The sequence below is a fragment of the Microtus ochrogaster genome, unplaced genomic scaffold (assembly GCF_000317375.1).
Source record: "Microtus ochrogaster isolate Prairie Vole_2 unplaced genomic scaffold, MicOch1.0 UNK98, whole genome shotgun sequence".
NCBI lineage: Eukaryota > Metazoa > Chordata > Mammalia > Rodentia > Cricetidae > Microtus > Microtus ochrogaster.
Genome location: NW_004949196.1, coordinates 248590 through 253230, shown reverse-complemented (window position 1 = coordinate 253230; position 4641 = coordinate 248590).

Here is a 4641-nt window from a genome sequence, read left to right as displayed (position 1 = left end):
CGGGGGCGCACGACCACGACAACACTGGTCAGAGTGTCTCTAGTGAGACCAGGTGGTGTCTTCATGAGTACAAACACTTTAGCTGAACCCCGGGCTGCCTGGAAAGGAAACCCAGCGGTGGCTGCTTTTGTCTTAACCTGTATCTTTCTTTGTGACCCCTCAGGTAACTGGGTCCAAGTTGGAGCCATGATTTTTGGGACGCAAGCTGGCTGAAGGAGCAAACTAGGCCGGGGGCGGCACACTTCTGTCTTCCTGGGAGCCCAGCCCTATTCCAGGTAAACCATTCAAATGGACACCTTAGACATGGTAGAATCCACAGATGGGAAAACTGAGGGCCTATGAGACACTGAACTTACTCTCCCACCTCCTAATGCTGGCTTGGCACTATTGCCGCCAACTTGCTGTGTGACCTTGCGAAATTCCCTGCTCCCCTCTGGCCTCACTGTGATGCATGCCCAGACTGACCACACTTGGGTGGCAGGATGTTTGCTTGTGCTCTGCCTGCAATTCCTGTAACAACCACCAGGGTGCACTAAGGCAGCTTTGCCTGCAATTCCTGTGGCGTCCACCAGGGGGCTTCAAGCACTATGGCTGCCTACAGGAGAAGGTCTCCAAAGGTCCTGGGTGACCACTGCACTCCCCATCCATACCCAGATCCAGGCCATTGGGAAAGGGTTAGAAGGGTCATTGGCTGAAAGTTGCTGGTTCACATCACTGGGACCACATGTTCCTTGCAGACCCAGGTGCTGGGCTCCCAGGTAGATGTGACACCTGGGCCCAATTGATGCCCACTGCCTCCCAGATGCTGTCCAGTCCACCAGCAAGGAGTCTTACGGTTTCTCCATGGCCTTGGGACCACTCCCTCCCCTGGGAGCCTCCTCCACCACCTGAATCTTCGGCTGTGCCCTCATCCAGGAAGCCCTCCATCAACAGGCACAGTTCCTTCTTTGGTGACCCACAGGGCTCCAGCTCAGAATGGTTCTGGCTACAGGAGGATCTGCTGGGGCCATGACCAAGGAGACTCTGATCTGAGGGGACTCGATGAGCCTACGCATGTGCAAAGTGACCTGCCACGGACTGTGGGTGCTCTCCTCCACAGCCCAGGGTTGGGGTGCTGTGCTGAGCCTTCGGGAGGCCCCCCCCATGCTGTGGGCTGCATGGTGGGCCCAGAAGACAATATGCCCTAATTAAGAGTTGTACAGGCCTCAGGGTGCGGAGGTGGGGACTGAGTCTTGGCCTTGGGGAGCTGGGCTACTGGGCATGCACAAGTGTGCCTGGGCCTCCGGGGTCTCTTCCTCCCCCCCAGTCTCCTTTGCTCGGCTGTGAGGGTAGCCATAGTCCCTGCGGGGGGGGGGGATTCCGTGGCCTCAGCCATGGGGTATAACTGGTGGGGGAAAGGGCTGGCATGGGGGGGGGGGGCGAGAGAAAGCATTTTGACATTTAACAAACACTATGTAAATTGAATGCAAATCACATGCAAATCACCACTCATTCCTTAAGCCCTACAGCCCTGGTGTGTTCAGAAATAATAATGTAGGGCCTGTCCCCTGGTGCCTATCCAGCGGCCTTCCCTCCCTCCAGCCTCCCTCCCTCTCTCCCTTCCTCCTCCAACTCCCGGCTTTGATCCAAGGCCTCCCAGCCTGAGGTGGATGCACACAGCAAGATGGGTTCCCTGCATCCTGTTTTTGTAGAACCAAGGCCCACAGAGGCTCTGGGTCTGCCCTGAGGTCCCAAAGCCACGAATTCCTGACTTCCTGTGCCCTTTCTCAAACAGTCATCAGAAGCCGTGGTGGACAGAACATGTGACCCACCCAGGAGGCTCCAGGCCCTGGGAGGTGTGGTGTAAGTCAGGCTGCTAAGCATGCTTGGTCCACAAGCTCAGCTTGCTCCTTGCCTCCTGAGGTCCCCGTGAATTCTGGCCATAGGTCCCTCTGCTTTTTTTTTTTTTTTTTAATGTACGAACTCCTATATATCCTACAAAGGCCTACTTTCAGTGTCCCATTTTTACATAGCCATTCTTGATACTCCAATAATAGCCACCAGTCCCCCCCACACCCGGCCCTGCTATGCCAGCACTGAGCTGCTGGCCTAGACCTGAGTCATGAGACCAGGTGGTGTCAGGCTCGTTGGTGAACTGGAGCCCCAAGGTCATCCAGTCTGGGCTCTAGGTATAGGGGCATTTTCGACATGTTCAAATAAAAAAAGACTGAAGAAGAAGAAGCAGGTGCCACTCCCTTTCCCAGTGTATTTGTGCTGTGTGTCCATGTCCGTCTCCCCCACCCCCCACCATTTCTACTTCTGGTGATCCAGGCAGCTGCCCATTCTCCCTCCAGGGCTTGGCGAGCCTCAGACCCCACCCAGCCAGCAAGCCCTGGCTGGGGTAGGAAGTTTCGGTGAGACTTGGCAGCCTCTCTGGTCTCACTGAGGCATGTGACATTCAGGGAGGGGCCCACGCACACACGCTGGCTGCCGGCCAACCGTCAGCGTGGGAGGAGGGTGGATTCCACAGTGCTCGCTCTGCTGTCAGAGCATTGGCTGGAGACGCCGCGGGGCTACCAGGGACAGCAGCCTGACTATGGACATTCATCTGTCTGTTTCTGTGTCTGAGCGCATCTGTACAGTTTTCAAAAACTACTGAAGGCTGGAGGCGCCTTCAGGGTGGAGCCCCGCCTAGAATCCCCAGTGAGGGGCTGAGGGCGTGGTCAGGGTGGAGCCTCACCTAAAATCCCCCAGTGAGGGGCTGCGGTGCAGTTAGGGTGGAGCCCCTTCTTGGAGGTCATCCCACCCCTCCTTTGGGGTTTCTAGGCATGGCCTAATCTTAAGTGACACCCAGCCTAAACCTCACTCTCGCACTGAGCCTCTTTGGGGTGGCACAGGACCTTTGCACGGTTTCCTTTACCCTTTTTTTTTTTTTGTTTTTCGAGACAGGGTTTCTCTGTGGTTTTGGAGCTAGTTCTTGTAGACCAGGCTGGTCTCGAACTCACAGAGATCCGCCTGCCTCTGCCTCCCGAGTGCTGGGATTAAAGGCGTGAGCCACCACTGCCCGGCTTTCCTTTACCCTTTAACCCCACTTCCACCTTTAACATTTTTCTTTTCCTTTGTGTTTAGTTTTTAATTTTGTTGCTCATTTTGATCCAGGTTTGTAACTGTAGCCCAGCCTGGCCTCAAACTGGCAACAGTTCTTCAGGATGCTGACTCGGGGGATCCGGAGCCTGGGCTTGCATCCTGTATCTCCAAAAGCACCTTTTGGGGGAGGATCTCAAATGACTCATGTTCCCTAAAACTTTTTTTTTTTTTTTTTTTTGAGAAGTCTCACTCTGTAGTCCAGGCTGTCCTGGAACTAGCTGTGTTTATTACACTGTTATTCATCCGGGATGTTCTCCCCCTGCAGTCTGGACTGGGATTCAGGAAGCAAGCAGTGGGGGTACGCTGCCCCATCCCGCTCCGGTCACTGCAGGCCCCAGATGCTCTGATTCCTTCTGGGCTGGAATTCGTAGCACTTGGCTCCCAGCTCTGTGATAAATAGGAGGAACTCAGAATTAATTATGGCTGGACACAGCCCAGACCACTATCTGCACAGGTTTGGAGGAGGCTGGGCTGCCTTGGGAAGTCAACTTTCCCTCTCTCAACTTCTGTAGCCTCAACGAGGGGGCTCTGGTCAAAGATCAATCTGAATTATAAGAATTTAGATGCAGAGGCATTATGGCTCATGCCTTAATCCCAGCACTTGGGAGGCAGAGGCAGGAGGATCTCTGTGAGTGAGGTCAGCCTGGTCTACAAGAGTTCAGGGTCAGCCAGAGATGACTGAGGCTCTGTTTCAAAAAAGGCCAAAAATTGAAAAGAAGCATCGTGTAGGATGTGTTGTTTTCATTGGTTGAATAAAGAGACTGCTTTGGCCTTTTGATAGGGCAGAAACTTAGGTAGGCAGGGAAGACAGAACTGGATGCTGGGAAGAAGAGCAGAGTCAGGCAGACTCCGTGAAGCTCTGGCCCGAGACAGACGTAGGTTAGAATCTTTCCCTGTAAGCCACGACCTCATGGTGCTACACAGATTATTAGAAATGGGTTAGATCAAGATGTGAGAGTTAGTCAGTAAGAGGCTAGAGTTAATGGGCCAGGTAGTGTTTTAATTAATACAATTTTGGTGTGGTTATTTGGGGGGTTAAGCTAGCCAGGGCAGCAGGACGCAACCCGCTGCTCCTCTTACAACAGAAGCAGGCAGGATAATTTAGTGTTGTGTCTCATGTGTCTGGCGTGTGTTGAGGAGAGCAGAGAGGGATCTGGGGAAAATATCTAGAAGGGAAAACAGCGAACTCAGCACATGCCAAGGTCCTGGGGCAGGATTGCTGGAGGCTCTCTCTACTACCTCCACTCCTGTGTGGGACACTGAGCCTGGGGAATAGCTGCAGTAGAAGCCTGCAGGGTTGATCGCTAGGCTCCCCATCTGTCCCAGCACCCCCTGAGTGCCCCCCATCTCTTCCCACCAGCTCCTCTTCCCCATCTCTTTCCAGGGAAGCAAGTTCTTGTTCACGGTGGCATGGAGGGCGGTGGAGGTCAGAGGTTGGCCGGCAGGAGTCAGGTCCAGGGTTTTCTTTTTCTTTTTTTTATTTTTTTGGTTTTTCGAGACAGGGTTTCTCTGTGG